This window comes from Ranitomeya imitator, chromosome 6 (genome assembly GCF_032444005.1).
Source record: "Ranitomeya imitator isolate aRanImi1 chromosome 6, aRanImi1.pri, whole genome shotgun sequence".
In the NCBI taxonomy this organism is placed as follows: Eukaryota; Metazoa; Chordata; class Amphibia; order Anura; family Dendrobatidae; genus Ranitomeya; species Ranitomeya imitator.
This window is the reverse complement of record NC_091287.1, coordinates 345,314,282-345,341,372: the sequence shown is the minus strand read 5'-3', so window position 1 is coordinate 345,341,372 and position 27,091 is coordinate 345,314,282. Positions and strand designations below refer to the sequence as shown.

Genomic DNA, 27,091 nt, shown 5'->3' with positions numbered 1-27,091 from the left:
CCAACCTCTCCTCATATGAGAGGCCTTCCATCCCTTGTAATAATCTAGTTTCCCATCGTTGAACACCTTTTTTAAAATGTGGGGCCCAAAACTTGATCCCATATTCTAGATGTGGCCTCACCAGTGATTTATAAAGGGGTAATTAATACGTTGGAATCGCATGATTTTATCTTTTTTTTTTTATACATCCTAAAATCTTGTTTGCTTTTGCAGCTGCTGCTTGACATTAAGTACTGCTGCTCAGCTTACCTGTAACGAGAAAACCCAAGTGCTTCTCTTGATCTGTAGTCCCAAGTATGCTCCCATTTAACGTATATGCAGCAATAGGATTACTCCGTCCTAGATGCATTACTTTACATGTATCTATATTAAATCTCATTTGCCAAGTGTTTCCCATTCAGTCAAGGTCAGGTTTTAATATCCTACATAGTTTAGTGTCGTCAGCAAAGACTGAGACTTTACTCTCAAACTGACACTTTACTCTCAATCCCATTCACAAAATCATTAATAAAGAGGTTAAAAAGAATCGGACCAAGCACAGATCCCTGTGGTACCCCACTGCTGACTATATCTCATTTAGAGAACGTATCATTTATGACAACTCTTTGTTTCCGGTCATTTAGCCAATTCCTTAGCCATCTGCATGTAGTTTCCCCAAGTCCTTGCTTCTGTAGCTTAAGTATAAGTCTGTTATGTGTAACTGTATCAAATGCCTTTGCGAAGTACAGATAAATCACATCAGCCGCTTTACCTACATCCAGATTTGCACTCACCTCCTCATAGAAACTCAACATGTATGTTAGACACTACTTATTCTTCATGAATACATGCTGTCTGTCAGTTATTATATTATTGTCTGCAATATTTTTCTGCAGGCCATCTCTTCTAATGACCTTAAAAAGTTTGCGCACTACTTATGTCAGGTTTATCGGACGGTAGTTGCCCGGATTCTCCTTCTTACCTTTCTTAAATATTGGTAACACGTGATCCATGCTCCGAGTCTTAAGAATATGAGATACAATGGTCTGTCAATTATTAAGCTCCATTCCCTCAGTATCCATCGATGAATGCAATCTGGGCCGGGGGGATTTGTCAATGTTTAAATTGCTCAGACGTAAATGCACTTCTTTTTGTGATAAACTAGTTATATCAGGTTGTGAATTTTGATTTTTGCCCTTTAGAATTATCCCTGTATCAGACAGTTCATTGGTGACCACAGATAAAAAGTGCCTGTTTAATATCTCTGCCTTTTCTTTGTCCTCTGTGATTATTTTGTTATTGTCATCTTTTAAGGGGCCGATACCATCTATTTTTTTCTTGTTGGCATTGATGTATTTATAAAAAAAATTGGGGGTTTATTTCAAAGTCGGTGATTTGTTTCTCTGTAGATAACTTTGCCAGCTTGATTTCTTTTTTACATTTCTTATTTAGATCTTTATACTCCTGAAATGCTGTTTCAGTATTCTTGACCTTCAAGATTTTGAATACACTTTGTTTTTGTCTTATTAAACTTTCTACTGTCCCGTTCATCCATAATGATTTTTTTTTATTCCTTGACATTTTATTACAAGAGGGTATAATTTTTTTTCAGGATTCTAGTAGTATTTCCTTAAAAATGCCCCATTTGTGTTCGGTGTCCCCATTTACCATGAAGTCCCAGTCTATGCGATTAAGCTCTTCCCTTAATTTGTTAAAATTAGCTTTCTTAAAGTTCCAGGTTTTGACATTTCCTCTTTTGAATGTTTGATTGAAGATTACATTGAAACTATGTTATGGTCACTGCTTCCCAAATGCTCCCTGACCTGTAGATCTGAAATTGTATCTAGTCTATTTGACAGAACCAGATCCAGCAGATTACCTCCCCTGGTCGGTTCATCTACCAGCTGAGAGAGGTAATTGTCCTGAACTGTGGATAACAAAAGTAGCTTTTAGCACAACTAGAAGATTCTATGTCCCATTGAATGTCTCGATAAATAAAATCCCCCATTATAAGAACCCGTCCCTAGCGTAGAGCCTGTAGCCGACAGAGAAGTTTACCCAGTTCTCCAGGAACAAATCCTTCCTTTCTGCACCAATTTCTAAGCCACTTATTTATCTCCCTAAGCTCCCACTGCCTTTCTAGTGACGCTCGTGGCACTGGCAGTATTTCTGAAACCACCACCTTGGAGGTCATGGCCTTCAGCTTCTCTCCTAGTTCCCTAAAATCATTCTTAAGGACCCATCAGCATGGGTTTATGAGAAATCGCTCCTCTCAAACCAATCTAATCAGTTTTTATGAAGAGGTAAGCTATAGGCTGGACCACGGTGAGTCATTGGACGTGGTATATCTCGATTTTTCCAAAGCGTTTGATACCGTGCCGCACAAGAGGTTGGTACACAAAATGAGAATGCTTGGTCTGGGGGAAAATGTGTGTAAATGGGTTAGTAACTGGCTTAGTGATAGAAAGCAGAGGGTAGTTATAAATGGTATAGTCTCTAACTGGGTCGCTGTGACCAGTGGGGTACCGCAGGGGTCGGTATTGGGACCTGTTCTCTTCAACATATTCATTAATGATCTGGTAGAAGGTTTACACAGTAAAATATTGATATTTGCAGATGATACAAAACTATGTAAAGCAGTTAATACAAGAGAAGATAGTATTCTGCTACAGATGGATCTGGATAAGTTGGAAACTTGGGCTGAAAGGTGGCAGATGAGGTTTAACAATGATAAATGTAAGGTTATACACATGGGAAGAAGGAATCAATATCACCATTACACACTGAACGGGAAACCACTGGGTAAATCTGACAGGGAGAAGGACTTGGGGATCCTAGTTAATGATAAACTTACCTGGAGCAGCCAGTGCCAGGCAGCAGCTGCCAAGGCAAACAGGATCATGGGGTGCATTAAAAGAGGTCTGGATACACATGATGAGAGCATTATACTGCCTCTGTACAAATCCCTAGTTAGACCGCACATGGAGTACTGTGTCCAGTTTTGGGCACCGGTTCTCAGGAAGGATATAATGGAACTAGAGAGAGTACAAAGGAGGGCAACAAAATTAATAAAGGGGATGGGAGAACTACAATACCCAGATAGATTAGCGAAATTAGGATTATTTAGTCTAGAAAAAAGACGACTGAGGGGCGATCTAATTACCATGTATAAGTTTATAAGGGGACAATACAAATATCTTGCTGAGGATCTGTTTATACCAAGGAAGGTGACGGGCACAAGGGGGCATTCTTTGCGTCTGGAGGAGAGAAGGTTTTTCCACCAACATAGAAGAGGATTCTTTACTGTTAGGGCAGTGAGAATCTGGAATTGCTTGCCTGAGGAGGTGGTGATGGCGAACTCAGTCGAGGGGTTCAAGAGAGGCCTCGATGTCTTCCTGGAGCAGAACAGTATTGCATCATACAATTATTAGGTTCTGTAGAAGGACGTAGATCTGGGGATTTATTATGATGGCATATAGGCTGAACTGGATGGACAAATGTCTTTTTTTGGCCTCACTAACTATGTTACTATGTTCCCCACCCAGCAATCTGTCTATCTGATCCGCAATATGTCGAACCTGAGCACCCGGCAGACAACACACTGTTCGGCATTCATGGTCTCGGCGCAAAATGACCCTGTCTGTCAGTCTAATTATAGAGATATAATAATTTATAATTGTTTTCCCTACCACCAACATTGATTTGGTAGTGGAAACAATAGTACAGCCATTTCCCCAAAGTGTCCCATCAGAAGCTTTGCAACATGACAATGCCAGCCCACTGGCAATAGTACGGCCATTTCCCCAGTGTGTCCCATCAGAAGCTTTTCATCATGACGTGGCAGACCACATGTTAAGGCCCCTTCACATTAAGCGACGCTGCAGCGATACCGACAACGATCCGGATCGCTGCAGCGTCGCTGTTTGGTCGCTGGAGAGCTGTCACACAGACCGCTCTCCAGCGACCAACGATGCCGGTAACCAGGGTAAACATGGGGTAACTAAGCGCAGGGCCGCGCTTAGTAACCCGATGTATACCCTGGTTACCATCCTAAAAGTGAAAAAAAACAAACACTAGATACTTACCTACCGCTGTCTGTCCTCCAGCGCTGCGCTCTGCTTCTCTGCTCTCCTCCTGTACTGGCTGGGAGCCGGAAAGCACAGCGGTGACGTCACCGCTCTGCTTTCCGGCTCACAGCCAGTACAGGAGGAGTGCAGAGCGCAGCGCTGGAGGACAGACGGCTGTAGGTAAGTATGTAGTGTTTGTTTTTTTTTACTTTTAGCATGGTAACCAGGGTAAACATCGGGTTACTAAGCGCGGCCCTGCGCTTAGTTACCCCATGTTTACCCTGGTTACCAGTGAAGACATCGCTGGATCGGTGTCACACACGCCGATCCAGCGATGTCTCCAGGGAGTCCAGCGACGAAATAAAGTTCTGGACTTTATTCAGCGACCAACGATCTCCCAGCAGGGGCCTGATCGTTGGTCGCTGTCACACATAACGATTTCATTAACGATATCGTTGCTACGTCACAAATAGCAACGATATTGTTAACAATATCGTTATGTGTGAAGGTACCTTTACTCGTGCTGCTATGAACAATCTGTGTTGTCTAAGTGTGCTGTTATGGCCTTCAGCACTACAGGACTTGTCTCTTTTTGAGCACATTGGAGATATAATTATTCAGCAGTTGCAATGTTAGCTGTCCAGAGCCCATTTTGATGATTTGCAGGCCCAAGTACTTTCAGTGTGGCAGAAAATTTGTTAGACAACCATTAATAGTCTGCCAACCACGGTGATTGGATGCTAACGAGTTTAAATGCGTGTATTTCTGTGCGTGGCTCTCATACTACGTACTGAGTAAGTCAATATTTTAAAACATTTAAAAAAAAACAACTCATATATACATAATGATTTGGAAAATTGAAAAATTAAGATAAAAACATTAGCAAAAATAAAAAAAAAACATTTAACATCAAAAACTTTTTATAGAGAATAGGCCATTTTCAGATTGCACATTCCCTTTAACAGAATTCCTAAATAATGTAATGTTGAAATGAAAACATACATCTGTACCTAGTATTCATGAACAGGAGCCTGTTCTAATCACCAGTTCGCAAATCATGTTATTCACACACTTGTCTTAATTCCATCCCCCATTGTGAACTGTGCAGGAGCTGTGTCAGCTTATGTTCAGCGAGATGTACTGAAACATGCAATTTTACTGGTGGTGCTTAAACATTTGCTCTCAATTGCATGAAGGCATCAACAGTTTCTTGTAACTGCTGTGCACTCCATTAGGAAATGTATAGCCAAAAAAACCTTTGTGGCTCCAGTCTCATTTCTTGAGTATGCATTAATCCAATCACTAATAACAAATACTTATTAACTTTTTAGAAAATACTACACAAACCTAGGCAAAATACAGCTCTATAACAAACATCAAAATACAAGCCCCATGAGGGTGTGCTCATGCCAGTGCTCTCTTGGGTCAGCCATTTTTTTTGGTCTTTAACCCCTTCATGACCATGGGATTTTTCGTTTTTCCGTGTTCGTTTTTCGCTCCCCTCCTTCCCAGAACCATAACTTTTTTATTTTTCCGTCAATTTGGCCATGTGAGGGCTTATTTTTTGCGGGACGAGTTGTACTTTTGAACGACATCATTGGTTTTAGCATGTCGTGTACTAGAAAACGGGAAAAAAATTCCAAGTGTTGTGAAATTGCAAAAAAAGTGCAATCCCACACTTGTTTTTTGTTTGGCGTTTTTGCTAAGTTCACTAAATGCTAAAACTGACTTGACATTATGATTCTCCAGGTCAGTACGAGTTCGTAGACACCTAACATGACTAGATTATTTTTTATCTAAGTGGTGAAAAAAAATTCCAAACTTTGCTAAAAAAAAAAAAATAAAAAAAAAAATTGCGCCATATTCCGATACTTGTAGCGTCTCCATTTTTCGTGATCTGGGGTCGGTTGAGGGCTTATTTTTTGTGTGCCGAGATGACGTTTTTAAGGATAGCATTTCGGTGCAGATACGTTCTTTTGATCACCCGTTATTGCATTTTAATGCAATGTCACGGCGACCAAAAAAACGTAATTCTGGTGTTTTAAATTTTTTTCCCGCTACGCTGTTTAGCGATCAGGTTAATGCTTTTTTTTAATTGATAGATCGGGCGATTCTGAGCACGGCGATACCAAATATGTGTAGATTTGATATTTTTTTATTGATTTATTTTGATTGGGGTGAAAGGGGAGTGATTTAAACTTTTTTTTTTTTTTTTTTTTTACATTTTTTTCAACTTTTTTTTTTTTTACTTTTGCCATGCTTCAATAGCCTCCATGGGAGGCTAGAAGCAGGCACAACGCGATCTCCTCTGCTACATAGCAGCGATCTGCTGATCACTGCTATGTAGCAGAATTGCAGGTGTGCTGTGAGGGCCGACCACAGGGTGGCGCTCACAGCCACCGGCGATCAGTAACCATAGAGGTCTCAAGGACCTCTATAGTTACAATGGAGACGCATCGCCGACCCCCGTTCATGTGACGGGGGTCGGCGATGACGTCATTTCCGGCCGCCCGGCCGGAAGCGGTAGTTAAATGCCGCTGTCTGCGTTTGACAGCCGCATTTAACTAGTTAAAAGGTGCAGGCAGATCGCGATTCTGCCCGCGCCTATTACGGGCACATGTCAGCTGTTCAAAACAGCTGACATGTCCCGGCTTTGATGCGGGCTCACCGCGGAGCCCTGCATCAAAGCAGGGGATCTGACCTTGGACGTACTATCCCGTCCAAGGTCAGAAAGGGGTTAAGTGGCATTTGCACTGAAAGATTATCATGAACACTCATCTTACTAATACTCGTTTCACGATTATCTTTCAGTATGAACAGGCTGCCAATCACCCAATGAAAGGGCAAAACTCTTGTTCTTTGGGTGAAATTATCTTTTTTTTTTTGCAGCGTAAAAGATCATCATTTTCAACAGCGCATCATACTGCGTAAACAGGACTCACACTGTGAAGAATAATAGCACCCTATGAGCGCTGATCTATGTACTACAGATCTCTCAGGGAACATTGTTTACCAGGCTATTAAAGGGAACCTGTCACCCCCAAAATAGAAGTTGATTTAAGCCCACTGGCATCAGGGGCTTATCTACAGCATTCTGGAATGCTGTAGATGAGCCCCCAATGTATCCTGAAAGATGAGAAAAAGAGGTTATATTATACTCACCCAGGGGTGTTCCCGCTGCAGTCCGGTCCGATGGGCGTCGCGGTCAGGGCAGAGCAAAGTGCTGCAGTGCGCTGGCGCCTGGGCCTCTCTGACCTTGCCCGATGCCTGCGTACTGCAGTACTTTTCTCTGCCTTCAACAGGGCAGAAAAAATATGCCTGCGCCGGAGTCGCAGCATGAAGACAAGAAGAAGACAAGAAGAGGATGTCATCATAAGAAGATGGGAGGCCCCGGACGCCCAGGTGAGTATAATCTAACCTTTTTTCTCATCTATCAGGATACATCAAGTGTTGTGGATTCTGTTTTTGGGCTCCCTCTGGTGGTTACAGATGGTACTGGGTGACTTGTGTTTTCTGCGGTCTCTGGTGTCCACCTGTTCTATCAGGATATGGGAGTTTCCTATTTAACCTGGCTTTCTTGTCATTTCCTCGCCGGCTATCAATGTAATCAGTGTGTCTTGTTACCTCTGCTTCCCGCTTCTGTAATCTTCAGGACAAGCTAAGTTTTTGATTTTCCTGTTCCACGTTTTGCTTAATTTTTGTCTTAGTCCAGCTTGCAGATATGTGATTCCTTTTTGCTGGTTGCTCTAGTGGGCTGATATTACTCCTCATGTTCCATGAGTTGGCACATGAGTTCAAGTAATTTCAGGATGGTTTTTTGTAGGGTTTTTCGCTGACCGCGCAGTTCACTTTTGTATCCTCTGCTATCTAGCTTTAGCGGGCCTCATTTTGCTGAATCTGTTTTCATAACTACGTATGTGCTTTCCTCTCATTTCACCGTCATTACATGTGGGGGGCTGCTATTTCTGTGGGGTGTTTCTCTGGAGGCAAGAGAGGTCTGTGTTTCTTCTAATAGGGGAAGTTAGTCCTTCGGCTGGCGCGAGACGTCTAGGAATCATCGTAGGCACGTTCCCCTGCTACAGCTAGTTGTGTGTTTAGATTCAGGATCGCGGTCAGCTCAGTTTCCATCACCCTAGAGCTTGTTTTGTTTTTTGTGCTTGTCCTTTTGTGATCCCCTGCCATTGGGATCATGACAATCAAGGGCTTATCTACAGCATTACAGAATGCTGTAGATTAGCCCCTGATGCCGGAGGGCTTAGGTCAACTTCCATTTTGGGGGTGACAGGTTCCCTTTAAACGACTGCTCGTCAGTTAATAGTTACCGATTGGCAGTCGTTTAGTGCTGCCGGTCAGTCCATGTAAATGGACCCTTAGTTTAGATAGTCCTGAAATATGCAAGATTTATCACAGTGGTTCACGTTGTTTGATAAACCTTGCCCATCTTTAGTCTTTTAGTCTAGTTAAGTTTACACCAATTATTAGATGACTTGTTTTGAGCGAGAAATGTAAGCCAAAATTTTGGCACACAATGATGGTTCTTTATATCAAGCCGTTTTCCTTATTTTTGAACTCACACATGATGTTTTGGCCACCAAGGCACAAAGTGTGTAAAACACACCATAATTATGGTGCATTTCCTGAAAGACAGGCTTTTTCTGGCACAAATTGTGGTGTATTAACTTAGAAAAATCTTTCCCTTTGTTGGAAACGCAACCCAGTATGTTTACCTTGAATGGGGCTGTGATGCTCTTTTCTTTTGCAGTATTATGTAAAGATGTTCTACTAGAAATTACCAATTGTTTCTCAGGACCCTGGTTTAGTGGCCATATCCGTATTCTGTTGCAGCCCGACAGGAACTCCACTTCGGATATGTGTGCCTGGTGTGAATTTATCTTTGCAGCGTGAATCACACATGATGTTTTGCCAGACCTACCAATCCAAAGAGAAACTGGGAATTCCAGCATGTTGGAGGCGATTCACAGGGCCACAAAATACTGCTGTGGCCTATGGACCAAGGTTGCTCATCTCTACTTTCCACTTGTTTATTTGGATAAAAACTGTGAAGAAGGCAGAAATCTACAGGATCATACCCAATGTAGCCTAAAGTTTTCTACTTGCAGTTTAAAGTTTTTCTATTCAGTAAATAATCTGTATTTTCTGAACTTATTTAGTCATTTGAGTGTCAGTTAAAAATGTGTTGTAGATTTATTGAAGTACTTTAAAGGCTTCCATCGCCCTAGGAAGAGAACACATAATCCAAATAATTTCATTTTCGAAACCGAATAATGATTTGCATTCTAAATGGGATGGAGCTTTAATCAGCAACTTTCTTCTGCAAATTCCCCGCTGAGTGGTAAAAGTGTCGGCCACTTGAAGCATATTACTTTTTGTTGCTGGATGTGATGGGCAGGCAACACAGATTATGTATAATAACCTATTCCCTCAGCAGCATTCACAAATCTGTAATCAATTCTGTCTGTATAGATATTTCTTATGCCTTGTCAGTCTCTGTGCTATCTGTCAGTGGTAAAGGTCATTTATGAAAGCTAATTAACCCTGGTGAAATGGGTGTGCAACAAGTGTTTGTGCTTTACATATTCGTCTTTTTTCTCCCTGTAGGTTTGGCTTTTGAGTATCTAAATTTAGTTACAATGTATAAGATGATAACAGCTGAGACTCCACATTTCTCCTGAGTTTTCTAAAATAATAATTAGTGATGAGCGATCACTAAAAATCTTGGCTGCTCGTTACTCGAACTGAGCAATTCCTAATGTTCAGATCGAGTAGTCAATGTGAAATCCGAGCATTTTTCCGGCAGACCCTACAAGGAGGTTGTGGGGCAGTGACAATGTTGAAATGGATGGACAAAGTGCTGAATAGAAGGAAAACAGCATGGAAAAGACCCTTGGAAGCATCTCTGAATCCCAGATCGCTGCTGAGTAGTGATGAGCGAGTATACTCGTTGCTTGGGTGGTCTCCAAGTATTTGTGGGTGTGCAGAGATTTCGTTTTTGTTGACGCAGCTGCATGATTTGGGGCTGCTAGACAGCTTGAATACATGTGGGGATTCTCTAGCAACCAGGCAACCCCCACATGTACTCAGGCTGGCTAGCAGCCATAAATAATGCAGCTGCATCGACAAAAACTAAATCTCTAAGCACTCACAAATACTTGGAGATCACCAGAGCAACGAGTATAGTCGCTCATCACTACTGCTGAGAACAATGGTGTCACACGTTTACTGAAAATAAAAACTGACAATAAAATGTTGAAAATCCACGAGAAATTGGAGCTTACAGGAAAAATGTTAAGAAGCATTCTTTCCTGCATAATGAATTGTATATAAGATAAAACTTAAAAGGGATTTATAAAAAAATAAGTAAACAAAAATTGAAATTTGTATTAAAAATTGGAAATTTCAGTGTAATTTATGAATGCAAGAACTGCCAAAAATTAGATGGAAGAGAGAATGAGATACACCCTGTATTAAACATAAAGGAGGGCTTCATACACGTAATCATTTAGTGGTACTCCTAGACTCATAAAGCCTATGCACACAGGGCAAAGCCTGCCACAATTACAAGCAGGGTCATCCATACACCCATTGAAGGCACCAACTGTAAAATAATATTGTGAACAAAGTGTAGTTGTGCTACTCCTACACTCATAAAGGCACTGCACGCAGTGCAACGACTGCCAAAAAACTACAAGCAAAGTCATCCATAGAACCTTGAAGGAAACAACTGTAGGGCCTCATTCAAATATTGAACATTAAAATCACTTTATGTGCTCCTGTCATCTGATGGTGTGGTAAAGTCGGGGCTAATCCAGACTTTGTTCATTTTTATCACAGTGAACCTGTCAGCATTTTCTGATGACAGGCAAAAACACCTGTCTGTTATGACACACCCTGCAGCACTAAAAACCTGCTCAGACAAGATGCTAGCGGCAGGGCAGCACAACATCTCCAAAGCATAAAGGGACAGCTCATGCCAGGTGTCCAGCTTGGAAACCCAATAGCTGATGTTGCAGAGGAATTGGGGAGTATGCTGGTTTCATCTGCCAAGTATTGCTTGAACAACTTTAAAATCTTTTTCCTCCTTGTCAAAAATACCCGGCCATCAGGGCCTGGACGCTAGAAGTTTGTCATTAAATTGGACCAGGTCTTTGACCGTGTACCCCTTACTGTGCTGTACCTAGTGTGTGTCTTACTTCCTCGCCTCTCCTCCTTGGTTGGGCAAGGAAGCTTTCCCCCTGCTGCTAGTGTTGACTGGGAATTTTTTCAACATATTTTCCACAACTGCCTTCTGCTATAGCACTATTTTAGTAGACCTCTCTGCCTCAGGAGGGAGTGATCCAAGGTTTTCTTTTTATCATGGGTCTAAGAGAGTGAACAACCAGTAATCTTTTTTGCTCAAGATGAATATAACGCGAGGGTCACGGGAAAGGCAGCAGTATAAAAAGTCGGCCATATGTGCCAAGCTCCCTACAGTCAACATTTCCCTTTTTTTCTCATTCCCCTCTTGAGCCCATCCACGTAGGAGAGACAGTGCAAAACGTTTGTGGGTACTAGCCTCCGTTGCGCTAGCTACCAACTCATATTCCTCCTCCTCAGCGTCCACCTCCTTTCTAATGTTTTGTATACAGTCTACTTAGAGCCTTGTGCTTGGGTGCGAGGAAGACACAGGAGACACAGGTTTAGTTAGGACTTGCTTGTATTACTTCATACAAGTGTGCCACATAGAAACAGGTTTTACATAATTGCAGGTACAGAGGCAGGAGACATGGTGGGCGACACAGCAGACCAGAGTAAACCTTAAGTTCTGTATTAAGCACAAAACAGGTTCAGAGTCTCTTTGTTACTTCCCTGGTAAATGTTGTTTAGCATGCAGCAGAGTTCCAGTGTCCACAAGTGTCCCAGAGATCCACAGTAGGAGATGGCTAGATTACTAAGTCCAAGACTTCCATGAGCAGGTCACAGGCTGACTGCAGACATGATTCAGAAGCACCGATTGAACAGATGAGGCTGCTTAAAAAGGCAAGAGGCAGAGAACAGGGCGGAAACATAGAAGCTAGAAACTCCATACTGACTCCGGGCAAAGTAGCTGCAGCAAGACAAAGCAAAATGGCCGACGGAAAAGCCAGGTTACACAAACAGAAAATCACAGCAGATATAGCAAAGAGACTGAGAACCTGACATCCTTATTTTTACTCAATCCACGCTAAGTGGATGAGATGAGGCTGGGTCGTATCTTCCTTTCTCATGTCTTCCTTCATTTTCACCTGGTCCGCATGCAAAACTTCATGTTTAATTGTGAGCAGCAACTGTTTAAGTAGGCACAGAGGCGAGATCGTTGTGCTGAATATGGTGTCACTCACCATCTGTGTAAAGTCCTCAAAATATTGGAGAATGTCAGACATCCATGGCTATTTTTCAGTTGTTGTGTAGAGGCTGAGTGGGTGTATTGGAGCTGGTGTTCAACAACTGACCTCTGCTGCTCACAAAACATTGTCAGCATGTGCAGTGTGGAAACCCAGCACGTCGTCATGACGCACGCCAGTCGGTGATCTGGAACTTGTATGCACTGCTGCAGCACTGCCACGGCGGTGGCAGCTGCAGCTAACATGTGGAAATGTGTTTTGAAGCAGCGTACCTTGACCGTAAGCTCTGGCAAATCTGGGTACAGTTTCAGAAACCGCTGTACTACCAAGTGAAGCACGTAGGCCAAGCATGGTAGGTTTGGGAGCTTGCCAAGCTTCACAGCCGCCACTAGGTTGCGGCCATTATCACACACGACCATATTTCATTAACTGTGCCGCGGTGTGTGGTTTGTCTCCTAGACAAATTAGCTTCAGAAGAGCCTGTTGCCAGTTTGCTGAGGCATTGTTGCAGAGCTTCCTGCTGATGTGAATGACCTGCTCTGTGATACCAAATCAAATATAGGGGATGAGGAGGAGCAGGAGAGGCTGCAAGAACTGATGTAGGAGGTGGTGGAACCCTGATAGAAGTAGGGCCAGCAATCCTCAACGTCGGTAGCACTTGCGCTGTGCTATGGTGTGACTCGGCCCCAGCCTCCACAATGTTCACCCAGTGTGCCGTAATGGAAATGTAGCATCCCTGGCAACAAGCGATTGTCCACGGGTTGGTCGTTAAGTGGACAATCCGAGTAAATGCGCTAGTAAGAGCACGGGTGATGTTCCTGGTGTTGGAACAAGGTATGGATGCCAGAAATAACAGCGACTGAGGACCGAGTACCTCCATGTATACAAGCCTAAATGGCAACATTTCCATGGCAAGCAGCCTGGAAATGTGCTCGTTTATCGTTTGGGCCTGTGTGTTGCGGGCTGGGAACTTTCTTTTTTATTGTAAGGCCCTAGGAATGGACATTTGAACGACGTTCTGGGACAAGGATTTGGAACAACATGATGGTACATCAGAATGTGCCGAGTGGGAGCCATCTGCGCTAGTGTCATGTACAAGGGCATTGGCAAGCATCTAGCACAGGGGAAGATGCAGTGGTGTTACTCGCTGGCATCAATTGTGAACCCAGGTGTTCAGCCCACTGAGTCGGGTGCTTAGGTGACATGTGCCTGATCATGTTGATGGAAGTTAGGTTTTTAGTGGTCAGGCCCCTGTTGATCTTGGCATAACATAGGTTGTAAATGACCATTTTGTTTGTCTCGGAACTCTCTTAAAACCTCCCAGAATGGGTAACACCAAACTCTTTGACAGAGAAATTCTCAAGTGTTAGTGCTGTGCGGAACAGTTGCTCACCTTCTCCATCTGGTCACCCCACTGCATCTTCCTGCCTGTTTTGGTGCTGTCGATCCCTACAGCTCAGCTCTGCATGCCAGCTTCCCAGGTTGGGTCAGTCACTTTGTCATCCACGACCTCATCTTCCACCGCCACACCCTAGTCCTCCTGACTTGGTAACTTAACAACCTGACTTATCAGCAACTGTCTCTCATCATCATCTGCATCCTTAGATAAAATTTGTTATTTCCCACCATCATCTTCTTTTGACCGTGGCTGCTCTAAGTTTTGTGCATCACTAAACAGCATGTCCTCCTGTCCCTCTTAGAGCATGCTAGGCAAGAGGCTACAATCAAGAAATTATTATGTAAATAGTTCCTCAGTGTGTCCTAGTGTGGGATCACTAGTCTCTTGCAACTCAACATGGTGGGAGGAAGGAGGATCAGGGTGAGTATTAAATGATTCAGACTCATGGCTGGTGAGACTGGACAATGTGGAAAACTGGGAGGTGCTGGCAAGCATGCTGGAAACAATATGTGCTATCCAATTGACCACCTGTTTGCACTGGTGTGGCCTTAGAAATTATGTTTATGCCTCCCTGGAAAGTAGAACAGGAAGCCATGTGTCATGGATGGGCGTATTGCTTGTAGTCGCACCGTCCCTACGTATTCATTATCTGCATGCACCATCATCAGCACTTCACTTCCCCATCCCTTGCCCCACGCCTTGTGCATTTTGTAATTGGTAGGTCTCTTGAAACCAAGTTTTCTTGATTATTTAAAACTATTTTTTTTTATTAAAAATGTGGTCAGCTGTAAGTTTCAAACTACCATAATTTCACACAAAGCAGGTTAAACGGTATGGATGACAATAATCAATATTTGGAACAAAAAAATTTGGTCACCCGTAGTAGGCCGAGTGTTTTTTTTTTATAAATTTCAAACCACCGTAACTTCACACTAAGCAGGTTAAACTGTATAGATGATGATAGTCAATTTTGGAGCAAAAAAAAATAGCATGTTATAGTGCTATAGAGTGCTACTTTATTTGTTGGTTATATATGGATATGGCTACTTTTAGTAAGCACCTGTTCACACCTGATTTCTGTTTGGAAGTGATGGTCAGTCTTTTGATATTTGTATACATAGGCTTTCTGACTGAGCACTCCATCCCTCGGCCTCTGTCAGTTTTAATTACAGCAGGATCGTACCTTCCCATATAAATGTAGGCTATCAGCCCATGAGAGGAGTACCAATAAGATAGGTCCCAGCAACAAGAATCGCCTTATCATGGCTGCCGAGTACCCATGAATTGGTGAATTTATGCGCAAAGTATTCTCAATTTTTCCTATTTTCTAGAGCAGTAGTGCAATTCAAATTTCTGATTTTTCATGTTTGCATGATATAGCTCTACAGAGTACTACTTTATTTTGTTACAGGTTGATACATAGTTCTCTGAGAAATTATTCAGTATAACCTGTGTTATACATCTGCTCTTTCTGGGATTTATGTTCCAATGGGCACACTGTACAAAGAAGGCTGTCAATCACTGATAGGACCGCCCACTGGACCATAAATCCCAGAAAGAGCAGAAGTTTAAATTAATAAAACCCAGGTGATGCTAAATCTTTTCTCACAAAACTATATATCAATCTGCTCTGCTCCCACAGCTCTGTAATATGATTGGACCTCATTTTCATGGTGACTGGTTCTCTTTCAAGTTTTTAAAGTGTTATTTTCATCTTTGACATTTATGGCATATCCACAAAATGATAGACTGAAACTCTGTTATTATTAGTACAGGCTGCAAAAAGGGCAATTTGGCATAAATTGTAAGAAGCCAAAGGGGTTGTCACATCTGGAACATTTATGGCATATTCCCAGGATATGCAATAAATATCTGATAGCTGTGGGTCCCACCTGCATCGATCTAAAAAATGGGTTCCCATAAGTTTTTAGCAAATTTCTCTGATAAGATATATTACAAAGTTACTTACGGTATTTTCATGTGTACAATTGATTTCTGAAATAAAAATTAAAACAGCGGTAAATATCTCTAAAATCTGAGCATAAAATGTTGGACTGTATCTGCATTCTAAATATAGAATGTTTGAAGACCTAGATACATGTACACATGGTAAAAGGTTTGAACACTACTTAACAAATCAGTCTGTAAAACTTTAGTCTGTAGGACCAAAAAAAACAAACACATACTTACCTTCAGGAACAGAACATTGTGTCCCGCAGACTAGAGCTATTAGGCTAAGTGCACACGTTCAGGAATTCATGCAGAAAATTCCTGTGAAAAACCGGACATTTTCTGCATGAAATCCGGAAGAAATCCGCATGCGTTTTTTGCCGCGGTTTTGACGCGTTTTTGACGCGTTTTTTTCCGCGGTTTTTTCCGGACACTTCCCAATGCATTTTGCAATGGGAAATCCGCATAAAAACCGCAAAAAGAATGAGCATGTCCGGATTTTGTGCCTGATGCGTTTTTTATGCGGAAAAAAACGCATCATGTGCACAAAACATGCGGAATTCATTCTAAATGATGGGATGCTTCTTGTATGCGTTTTTTTTTGCGGTTTTATAGCGTTTTTATCGGGAAAAACCACGAAAAAACCGCGAAAAAACCGGAACGTGTGAACGCAGCCTTACAAGGGGCTCTTCCAGTAGTGGACATGGGACTATATAATCTGAAAATAACAGATTGTTTAAATCCAGTTTTCAAACAATATGTTAAATCCTCTTAAACATATATTTTAAAAACCTTGCGGTTTTCACTCTCACCACTGAGTGTAATAATTTGGTGACAATTCATGTTCCGTAGAAATAACTTCTGTGGTCATCTCCTTATCACAGGAAAGGTTACCATAAATGATGATCCCTATATGATGATCCCTATATACCCTCTTCCATTCCTGCACTACCTTTTCACATACTAATGGAACGTGCTTCTTTCCATAAGGACCCCCCCTCAGCTCCGTAGCCTGCACCTTTCTGGGCACATGACAGATGATTTATACAGCTGACATGTGCCTGCAACAGACGCGGGTGGAATCATGATCCACCCGCCTCTGTTAACTAGCTAAATGCTGCTGTCAATCTCTGACATCGGCATTTAACTCGTGCTTACCGGAAGAGCTTCGTTAATCCCACCCATCGGTGACCCCTCACATGATCACATGTCAACGATGGGTTGGCATGACGACCAGAGGTTTGCAGCAGCCCTCTATGGTTGTCATTGCCAGATTGCCATGAACGCTGCCCCGTGGTCGGCACTCATAGCACGTGAACATTACTGCTACACACGGCACAAAAAAATGTTTTTAAAAATATTTTTAAAAAGTCAATATAAAAGTTCAAATCCCCTCCCTTTCACCCCATTCAAAATAAAACAATAAAAAAATGAAATGTGCACATATTTGGTATCAACGCGTTCAGAATTGCACGATCTATCAATATAAAAAAAAGAATTAACCTGATCGCTAAACGGTGTAATGAGAAAAAAAATTCAAAACTCCAGAATTACTTTTTTTTGGTCGCTACTTCGTTTCGATAAAATGCAATAACGGGTGATCAGCAGTTCGTTTCTGCACCAAAATAGTATAAATAAAAATGTCAGCTTGGCACACACAAAATAAGCCCTCACTTGACCCCAGACCACAAAAAATGGAGACGCTACAGATCTCGGAAAATGGCACTTTTTTTTTGTTTTTTCATTAACAAATTTTGGAATTTTTTTTTCATAACTCAAATAAAAAATAACCTAGACATGTTTGGTGTCTATGAACTCATAATGACCTGTAGAATCATAATGGCAGGTCAGTTTTAACATTTAGTGAACATGGTTAAAAAAAAAAAAAAAAAAAAACAATAAAAAAACAACTGTGGAATTGCACTTTTTTTTTTTTGCATTTTCTTCACACTTGGAATTTGTTTCCCATTTTCCAGTACATGGTATGTTAAAACCAATGGTGTCATTCAAAAGTACAACTTGTCCCACAAAAAACAAGCCATATTGACCTAAAAATAAAAAAGTTATGGCTCTTTGAAGAAGGGGAGCCAAAAACAGAATTCAAAAACTGAAATACCCCTGGTGGTTAAGGGGTTAAGGACAAAACTGGCTCCATTAGCCGTCACACATCTTTTTTAGTGTTAGGGCAGATTTGTTAAATAGATTTCCTAATGTCTCATTCATCGGAATGAAATCCATGTAGTTGCTGTAGAATAATTACTTTAGAGACATGGTACTTATTTTTCAGCAGCAAACATTTCTTCATTAATCTGCTGTGTGCGAATGAGCCATTATAGTTACTCGAAGGGTTGTCTTCAGGATCGCTCCACTCCCGGCCTTCCAGCTTCTGACTTGTTGAGGGGAAGGCAGAGTGACTGTGCTCCTAATGATCTAATGATTGACAGTTCGCTCCAGCAGTCTGGTTGTGCCTCTGGCCCGAACTGTGTGCTCCCGGACGCTGCCAGTAGGGGCAGGTTGCATCCAGCGATTCGGACAGTACTTGCAATACTACAACTGCGGCCGGAAACTTACACATCCGAAACTAAAAATCCATCTGTTCTTGAGTTAAATTGCATGGTTATTTATTTTATTTTATTTTTTACAAGATCTTTTAAATTTTAACCATTTTTAATGATGATAAATTTCCTTTAACACCAATTAATATTTAGGTTAGTGAGCGCAATTTCCTATTATAGCGTCCCAATAGGAATTATTCTGGACAAAAAACAATATATTCTCTTATTGTTATATATATATAAAAAAAATTAAAAAAAATCCATTTTGCGGGTAAGAAAAAAATGTCAAAGTTTTCCCGAAGTTCATACTAGTACCTATCAAAAGTCACTAGGAATTGATTTGGTTGAAGCGGTTACATAATCACAGTAGTATTGAAGGGAACGGTCTGTTGGGTTGTAGTGACCCAGACCTGCCACCTTTCATGGCTGCTGTCACCTGCACTAATGTGTCAGCCTGACGTCCGCTCAGCATCGCCATGCCTGCACGCTAGGACCACATGCACACCACCACAGTTATTACCTGCCTGCGGGGCAGAGGCACAATCACTACTCTCCAAACACTAATATTAAAGTTGATATTCCACAAGGCTGCATTTTAGTTTGTGTTGTTTGGCGGCTCTATTCATTGCATGGAACAGTTCTTCAATCCCTTTTGTAATCTGATGAGCTTTGCTCTTGGTTGTAGCCTACAGCTCCATATTATATTAATGCATTTTACTTGTAATTTAGAGAAGAAGAAGAATATCCTGATTTGAAGGCTAAACTGTCCCCCGTGGCACTTGCACAGCTGATAATCGCGAACTAGAAAGATGTGTATATCAAATAGTTTACAAAATGAAGCCAGCTGTGTTTCCCTACATACTGTGGCTTCCTGACATGCATCATTAAACCTTATTAGCTACTTCCTTTTACAAAGATTCTTGTAGTCTTGAACATTGCATATTAACATTTTCTGCCCCTCCAACTGGAAATTATTTGCTTTATTGTAGAGTGTCAACTTGCTCTAGTTTCTGATGCATTGTAATTGGTACTTTAGAGTATAATCATAGTGAAATACCACTCCATGCATCTCTTTATTTGGAAATTAATACAGACCTTTTCACTTTATCTGTCAATCTGGATAACTTTTCCCACAATTCCCAACTGTTGGGATTTCTTACAAACCATTAAGTGTGTAACGGATGATAAAATATCTTCAATAGCATAAAATACAGAGCATCCATGTAAATTAATTTCACGTCTCGCAAGGTGCAGGCAATAAACATGCTAAGTGGGTTGATAAACTTTTGCATGCTGGTTAATTTAATCATCTTAACACAATAATTTTTTCTGCGCTACCGGTGTTGTGATACCCTATCGCATGCTGTACAGTAGTTTAAGTAGGTTGGAGTGAAATGCTTCCTCGGTAGTCACCATCATGTGCGCTTAGGTCTTACTTTCCATTGTCGTGCTGTCAGAACGTTCCAGATCACTCTACACCGTGTTCTATAAGAAAAATCTAAATTGGATGAGTGTAGTTATTATAATAAATATGTTGCCCACCTTATCCTGTTTTGTTGGTCATTAGTGGGCAAGTTATATGTAAATTACTACAATGTACTATTGATGTCCAAATGAGTGGGCCGTGCTGCAAAATAGTATGCTGCTCGAAAAACCTAAGAGAACACTGAAGGCATATTTCTATCATGGGTTAATAGCTCACCCATAAAATGTGCCAACAGGCTACGTTCCCACTATCAAGAAGTAGCAGCGCCTTGGACACTACACGTTTTCGCTGCATCCAATCACGCAGGTAAATCTGCATGTGCTCACTGAACCATGCTGATTAACCGCATCAATACGTTCTATTGTGGAAATTTCTGTTGCAGACCAAAAAACTGACATGCTGCGGCTCGAAAACCCGCGGGGAATCCACAGCTGCACATACATGCATAGTGAACAAGGGATTTCTAGAAATTCCATCCAATAATGCTGTAACTTGTGGCTGCTGCGTTTTTAAAGCATACATACACAGCGTCAAAACTGCAAACAATTTCTGATCGTGGCCACGAACCCTAAATATTTAATATCTAGAGCCTGTATGTGCGATCGTCATTGAGGTGTATGGGAATTCCAACCTCTTCTCTACTGAAAGCGTAGTGTGATGGGGACCTGTACTTGGAATGGAGGCCGGACCCATTGGCAGGATCCGCTTCTAGATGTCATTTATGCCCTATCTTGTACATTTATGGCATAGTCACATGAAGGTGCCACCCTCCTGGAGTTTTTCGGACATTTTAGTCAGAAACATGAACCCATTAAAGGTCATTTTGTAGGGCTCTGGCAATGTTGGTTATCGCACAAAAGAACAGATTCCGGTCCTACTGCTGTTTTGACGCCCCTTTACTGCACTGTCTGGCTCTTCTTGTGTAACAGCCCTTTCGCTGTTGTCTGCACCAGGACGGATAAGGAGAGAACAATTGTCTGTGGTCAACATGTTCTCATGTCCAGAACTCCTCCATTAAAATGGATCCAGCTGCAATCCTTTGGCAAAAAAAAGTTGTGCGGACAACTTTTGTCCTTTTTAAAGAAAAAACTTTCAGAGTTTCGAATGAAAGAAAGCAGATAGTGTAGTGCAGCAGTCTTCACGCTGTGCACTGATGAGGCAGTGACCCAAGCAAGTTCAAAAGGAAGCGTGTTTAATGTGCAAAAACTCACACAGGGCACAGCACGCTGTATCCTCCGGATCGCAGCCGGGAAAACAAAAGACGGTCCGGGACCGGTTGCTGTGAGTGTCCACACTGTCATGTATGAAGGGGGTGCTCATCAACTGCTCTGTCTGCTTGCAAGACCAAAACTGACACACCCAAACCCTCCCGCAGGTTTTTTTTTTTTACTTTCTCCCAGACTCAATGGCCATGGGCCGCTTGTAAGATCCAGGCTGGAAGAAATGGACCAGCCCCACTACCTTCCTGCAGTCCTTTTAAAAAAATAAAAGCCCAAACTGGTTTTCTTGAACAATTCCTTAATCAAATAGCTTGACCAGGTTCAAACTTACTTTTATTCTGCCTTGTGACTCACAGGCACCCTGCTGTGAACACTCGAGCGGATCTAATATGCTTCTGAGCGCATCCTGGGGGACACATAGCGACCCTCACATATGACACCGGTTACTGCCTCACAATAGCGATTTACCCGATCCATTTTCCATAGACTGCAATGTAAAAAAACAGATCTAGCTGAAATCACTTTATTAAAAGCAAACAAAAAGAGCTTTATCTACACAACTTTTTTGCCAATGAATAATGTCTAAGGTGCCAACACTTTCATCTATGACTGTATGCGTGTGTGTGTATATATATATATATATATATATATATATATATATATATATATACTTTTTCTTTATAATCACACTGACCAGGAGCCATAATTCCAGGTAATTTTTCTAGCGTAATGTGCGCTGTGAAAAGAAAAACCCCCAAAGTACTTGTAGAATTACATCTTTATACACTATTTCACTGCACTTGGATTGTTTTCCGGTTTTGCAGTGCACTTTGTAATAAAATAAATAAATACATTCAAAAGAACAGCTTAAAAAAAAACTAAGCCGTTATCCTGTGTTGACCGAAAAATAACAAAAAGTTATAGCTCTTGGAAGAAGGGAAGGAAAAAACAAAATTGCAGGAACTGAAGATCTCCTGGTCAAGGAGGGGCTAAACAATGAATAGGACACACAGCTCATCGTGGGGAGTAGGTCTAATATATGTCTAATATTTGTTCCCCTACCCTAAGGATTTTAAGAGCTGAAAAACCCTAATTGCATACTGGATCAACAATCTGACCTGACCAATGTGATGCCTTTTCCTAATAGCAGTATATTCCCCCCAGACAATGATGACATGTGGGTGAGTTGAGCAATGTCCTTAAATACTGTATGTTGTCACTGAACACCAGACCTTTGTCTTGGCCTGGTCGCATTTTTACACTGACAGATATAGTGTTGCAGCTTGACAACCTGGTGCCCTTCTGAATGAAGCAGCGGTCACTGTGTCACAGGTGTTCTCAGACAAGGATAATGTACAGAAGTGCGATTTTACTGAGGTCCCAAAATAATCCCTTTTTATACAACAGAGGATTGTTAGTGTTTTGGTAATTTTATCTGTTCCTTCTCATATTTTATGCAGCTTGCAAACTGCATGAATGGCCATTCTGTGCAATTGTTATTTACTTAGATTTTCTTCTTCCCAGGTGTGTGGGCAGTGCTTTTCAGAGACTATGTCCTTTCAACTGCTCCCTTGACCTTTCTGTAAAGTCCGTACAGCTATGTCCGAGCCAGGAGACCGTTCAAATATCGTTGTGTGCTTGACCCCCCACACTACAGTTGTCACGTCTGCCTTTAGTCCTATTCTGCAAGAACATGAAATGGAAAACTGCATAGGATTAGAGACATTCCAATGTAGATGTAACATGGCCAATATTTAGGTAAAGATTGTGAGGTGGCACAAAGCAGGAACCTACTAATTTTGGCCTAGTGATTTTTCAGGGTCCTGACAACTATGGTATATTATGTTAAGGCCTGCCAACTTTCCCCATGTGGCCACTTTAGGATCAGATAAGGATTGGTCAGTTGGATTTCATCTTGACTGGTTATTTTGTTCTTAGGTAGATAGGCCTCCACCGGTGCTAACTGGACAGCAGCTTTCTTCACTCTTCTCACTGTAGGGATTCACGCTCTCTGGTATGGTAGGCATTAGCTAGTGTTCACACAGACAATGCAGTTTTGGTCCAAACACATACAGTTTTTATTGTTTTCCGCAGGTTGCCCAGCATCAAAACAAACTCTTAGACATAAATTATAAGCTTTATCCAGGAGCAAAACAAACCCTGGCTACTCATACATGGCTGAGCTAGCCCCAGCTTCAGGCTATTGCCCATAGCAATCTGTGATACTTGCGGTTTTCTGCACACTGCCTGTGCATTAAATCATGATCACATATGTCAGTGTGGTCTCACCCGAATAGATTAGTCTTTTCTCCAGGAGCAAACCTTTCAGTCCGAGCTCCAGCACCTTACAGCGCCAAACAGAAGTGTTCAACTCTGGGCACAGTTCCCACTGGACAGGCTGCAGCTTCCACATGGTTCTCTGCAGCTCTCACAAACAGACTGCTTAGAGCTGTCTCCATTCAGAGAGAGAACCTGACATGTGTCTCTCTACAGCTCACGTTTTGGCTGATCACTCACCAGCAGCACACTTGACTCTACTTCATCCAGCAGACTGCCACTTCCTCAGGAGACTGCAGCTCCATGATCCTACTTCCTGGTTTTTAGCAAAACCCCACAGGTACTTCTAATAAAGACTCTTCATAGCTGGGATTTAACCCTGTCCTTCCCAGCTATGCTGCACCAATAAAACACATACAGGCTTGACTTGATGTGTATGCTCTAAACCAGTGGTCCCCAACCTTTCTGACCTTGAGAGCCACATTCAGCTTAGAGAGAGGGTCGCGAACCACATTCAGCACTGAGAGAGGGTCGCGAGCCACATCCAGCTCCCACCCCCTTCAAAGTAGTGTCAACCAAAGCCCCCATTAGAGGTATATTGATAACCAAAGCTTTTCCACAAAAATCACTCCAGAGTAGTACACTGATATCCAGGGGTTCCCTCAATACCACCATTCAGTATTCTCCCAACACACTGTCACATTCAGCTTTGAGCACCTCCTCTAACAGGTCGTACAAACCTCCAGAATACCATACCTAAAACATCTCTAAACCCCTTAGACCAGTAAATGTGCATCTAGATCTGCAATTCTGTGCAGGGCTACTCACAAAATTCACCATTTTGAGATGTGGTCTTCATACCTGTTTGCTAGACCTGGAACTAATGCATCAAGCTGGCACAGTCGCGAGCCACAATTCATGGGGCCGCGAGCCACATGTGGCTCCCGAGCTACAGGTTGGGGAGCCCTGCTCTAAACGTTAGTCCAGCCTAACTTCATTGACAAAACTATTTCCTCGTAGCATGACGCTTTACTTTTTTTCCTTCTTGTTCTATTGGCCTTCTCATCAACTGTCAGTGTCTTCCTACATTATGTCAATGATTACAGTCAGTGCATGTAATATGCACAATAACTCAGATTATCAGTAGAGCTGTACATGATACAGACCAGAAAGCAAGCTGGTCCCTGGCCATTGAAAGTAGGAAAGTAAAATACCAAAGATAGAGGGGAGGGACAGATACAAAATAATGCATGTATTTGATATAGGGCAGGGATTTTATGCCGATGGCACGCATTGTTTGATAGAAACTAAGATATAAATTGAGTTTCTTGTATGAGTGGTATACTTTAAATAGATTATTTTAAAATATCCATATTAATCAAATGAGCGCTTACTCTATAGTCCTCCCATGGGACTATTCTACAACATTCAGATATAAATTGACTTTCCATGGTTCCCTTACTTACCTCTATAATTTACCATTGTTGTTATTCTCTTTTTCTTCTAGTCACAAACCTCAACTTTGCATTTAATTGTACTTGTAGAAATCTGGCTTTACTATGCTTCTTCTAGTTTCATAAAGCAACGATCTACTCCCAACCTGTTGTTCTACTAGCATTTTGTTACATATTGATTGAGATCATATTGAAGTCACACTGCATAGAGGCTGTCAATCTAGCAGGAGGAGGTGGCGTTGTGCAGGCAACAGAGCTGGAGTGACAGAGGTTTCAGATCTACCATAGTCCTTCAGCCTCATTTGCATATCAATTCAAATGCTTATTACTCACTAATGGAGGAACAGACTGGCCATGTAAAGGTATAGCTGGAGTTGTCTTTGAAAGAGATGCACAAATAAAAAGTTTGGAGTAGGTAATTCTATTGACATTCCTTTTAAGAAAAAATGCAAACAATTCAGCTTTAATCATGTACATGGAAAAGTGATTTCAAATGTAACTATGGGCTACAAGTGAGAATTCCGCATTATGGTATGCCTAAGCTTGACCTATGTGATGACTCGGATATTCCCTACTGTTCCTTTTAAGACTACTGTAAAGCCTGTGCTAAGCCGAGTTGGCCTATCTGGGTGTGTATGTAGGACATTTATGTCTGCAGAATGCCAGTTCTAGTATCCACACAGTATAAACTGGAGAAGAACAAGCTTATGAACTTAGCCTGAATCAGGAGGGAGAGAAATTTCCAGATCATAGAGCAATAAGATAGACCTTTATTTCTTTAATCCTGTTCCTCTGTCAGTCAAACTGTATACAGACATAATAGAGAGGTAGGTTTTCATTTCGGAGTATGCAGGACATGCTGGGAAAACATGGCACTGTACAGTGGGTACGGAAAGTATTCATACTCTTTTAAATTTTTCACTCTTTGTTTCATTGCAGCCATTTGGTAAATTCAAAAAAGTTCATTTTTTCTCATTAAGGTACACTCTGCACCTCATCTTGACTGAACAAAACACAAATGTAGTAATTTTTGCAAATTTATTAAAAAAGAAAAACTGAAATATCACATGGTCATAATTATTCAGCCCCTTTGCTCAGTATTGTGTTGAAGCACCCTTTTGAGCTAGTGCAGCCATCAGTCTTGGGAATGATGCAACAAGTTTTCATGTATAGCGATTTGGATTAAAAAGTAACTTTTAATTATTTATTAAAATCTGAAGGAAAGTTGGTCATTAAGACCCTTAAAACAAAAAGAGAATTCTGTAAAAGAATTAGGGAACACGTGCGTGGCATTGCCAACAAGAGGGATACATCTATGTCTAATCATGTTAACATATCATCAGGGTAACTCGAATAAGATCAGGTTTGTAGGTATTGATAGAATGAAGCCCCCAAGTAGAGGTGGGGATTGGGATCAAATGATCTTACAAAAAGAATGCAAGTGGATTTTTTTGTTACAGACGGTACATCCAAAGGGTCTTAATGACCAACTTTCCTTCTCTTCTTTCCTATAGGTCAGTGTTACTTAGGGACTGTAGAGAGGGATAGCCGTCGTCGAGTGGGGGCCCCACTGCGAAGGTTTTAGAGTGCCAACCTCCGCGTTAGGCAGGGTGCAGATACTATAGTATGCACTAGGGTAATTGTAGGCCCACCTCCCCCTCTTGTCCTGACTTTTATTTCTGTATGCACAAAAGGGCCCCTGGGGGGTCGGTCTGTAAAGCGCATGTACGGTTTGACTACCTTATAACTAAAAAAAAATTGTCTCACTGCCCATATTGTCTGTATCCAGAGACGGTCCTTTCTTCCTTCTTTAGGAATCCTTTGGGATATTACTTTTTCTTGTGAATAACCCTGTCTTATAGCGTTCTGTCCTAGATCCCTTATATAGTGATTTCCTTGGTGTGAAACTTGCGCATAATAAAGTGGTACCGTTATAGACGGTGTTCTTTATGATCTCTAACATGATAATGCCCAGCAGCTGATCAAATATGCTGTTATAAATGAGGAGCAACTCCTTTGGAAAGCAATCCATTTGGGTATAGTATAGAGCGGCGCGCTGCGCATGCGTGTACCCGTGGACCGCGCTTAGTTGCTATAGCATCGCTGCGTTCCACAATGAACCCAGAGGTATAGTTTCTTTAACTTCCATGTTGTACTTGCGTTCTGCATATTATACATCCGGAACTTACATGTGATACAAGGGCGGAAGTGACGCACGGTAATGACCAGAGGTATGGCAGCATTTGATTGCAGGGCGCGAGTATTTAGGTCAGACAACTCTCGCCAGCCCACACACTGTTACAGCGTCTCTACGATGGCACTA

At 41.7% G+C, this 27,091-nt stretch overlaps 1 protein-coding gene and 1 long non-coding RNA gene across 4 annotated transcripts in view; one reads left to right on the top strand and one right to left on the bottom strand.

The window, feature by feature from the left end:
* ATP9B (ATPase phospholipid transporting 9B (putative)) overlaps window positions 1-27,091 on the top strand; it is a 481,605-nt gene that overhangs the window by 225,630 nt on the left and 228,884 nt on the right. The gene's annotated exons all lie outside the window — the stretch shown is intronic.
* Window positions 12,104-21,469, bottom strand: LOC138641408 (uncharacterized). Its single transcript, XR_011313822.1, has 3 exons — window positions 21,369-21,469; window positions 15,796-15,821; window positions 12,104-12,150 (listed from the first exon to the last, which is right to left on the bottom strand). It is a non-coding gene; the product is annotated as an uncharacterized lncRNA (long non-coding RNA).